The following is a 1391-nucleotide window of genomic DNA, read 5'->3' on the forward strand; positions in this document are numbered from 1 at the left end:
TCTGGTACAGGGAATTGAACTCACAATCTCATGCTTGTCAGGCGGGCACTGTGCTGCTGAGCTAATTCCCCAGCCCTGAATGTTAGCAGATTTCCTTGGCTCTAGTGTACGTGTAAGACCAGCTTAGAGCAAAGTATAAATAAATGAATGCATTTTTTCATTTAATAATTATTTGTTGAGTAGTTATAGTATGCAAAGTTCTGTTTGAAATATTGGAAATTGAGCAGGAAGGAAACCAAATAATGCTATTGTCACAGAGATACATACTGCAGCCAAGAGAAACAAAATAAACAGTTGAACAATTTAATGTTGTGCTAAACCTTTATTGAAAGTTGCCCATTCCACTTCTATACCCAGAATACACAGCATACAGTGTCTTACATTTTAGCCTCTCTTTTCAGTTAAAATGTGAACCTATATTTAGATGTTGGCTTATGAAAAAAATGGATGTGCACCACTCCTCAACTCACTCATGAAAGTCCAGTGTTGTTCTTTATTCTCTGTCTTTCTCTTTGTAAATCTACCGGGTTGCATTTGAGGACATCAGAAAGACAGCGACACATGATGGAAGGCTTAACGATCAGCAGTCACCGCCTGTGTTAGGACTCACTAAAATAAGGAGTGTAATTAAGTTCCCTGAAAATATTACAAAAAGAACACATTGCTGTGGTAATAAATGTAATATTCAACCTCATTTTCCCCCATGAGGAACAAAAAATTTTCAAAACAAGTCTTTAACTGTATTTTTTGTAAAATTGTATATAAAATCAAGTATATCACATTCTACTTAATGACTAGACGAAGTTCCGGATCACACCAGTTGGGTGTTGATAGATATTCAATTTATAAAGAGATGAGGTTTATTTTGCCAATTGATGTGGAGATTCCAGTTCATGCTTGATGGTTGTATTGTGAGGCAGCACAACAGGACAAGAGTGTAGGGCAAAAATACTCCTTACCTCACTTTTATGAAGAAAGCAGACAGTGAAGAGGGGAAAAGGCCCACAGCTCCCTCTGTCAGCATTTCTCCAGTGGCCTGAGGAACTACTTCATAAAGGCTCCAACGTCTCCTGACAGAAGCATCCTGCAGGCCGATCATTTAACATGTGGACCTTTAAGGAATATTCAATAGCCAAACTATAGCAAAAAAATGAAGAAAATAATGATTCCAAAAATTTCCATTAAGATTGCACAACTGTCAATCAATTAGGGTTTCTTTGAAAGTGTTAGGTCAAGGTACATCTTTGATTGTCAGCTACTTTCTTCTTCATAACAGCTCATTTGTTTGTTTTCATTTAAATGATACAATACCATATATATCTTGCTTACTTAGGCAGTACTATTCTTTTCTGTAGCAGTGATATTGCCATAGGATCTAGATGTATGAAAAT

General features: G+C 36.6%; 1 long non-coding RNA gene across 1 annotated transcript; it reads right to left on the bottom strand.

The window, feature by feature from the left end:
• Window positions 1-307: 307 nt before the first annotated feature.
• Window positions 308-1129, bottom strand: LOC102003197. Its single transcript, XR_259335.1, has 2 exons — window positions 960-1129; window positions 308-609 (listed from the first exon to the last, which is right to left on the bottom strand). It is a non-coding gene; the product is annotated as an uncharacterized LOC102003197 (long non-coding RNA).
• Window positions 1130-1391: the final 262 nt, after the last annotated feature.

Source organism: Chinchilla lanigera, unplaced genomic scaffold, assembly GCF_000276665.1.
Source record: "Chinchilla lanigera isolate Chin_1 unplaced genomic scaffold, ChiLan1.0 scaffold00003, whole genome shotgun sequence".
Lineage (NCBI taxonomy): Eukaryota > Metazoa > Chordata > Mammalia > Rodentia > Chinchillidae > Chinchilla > Chinchilla lanigera.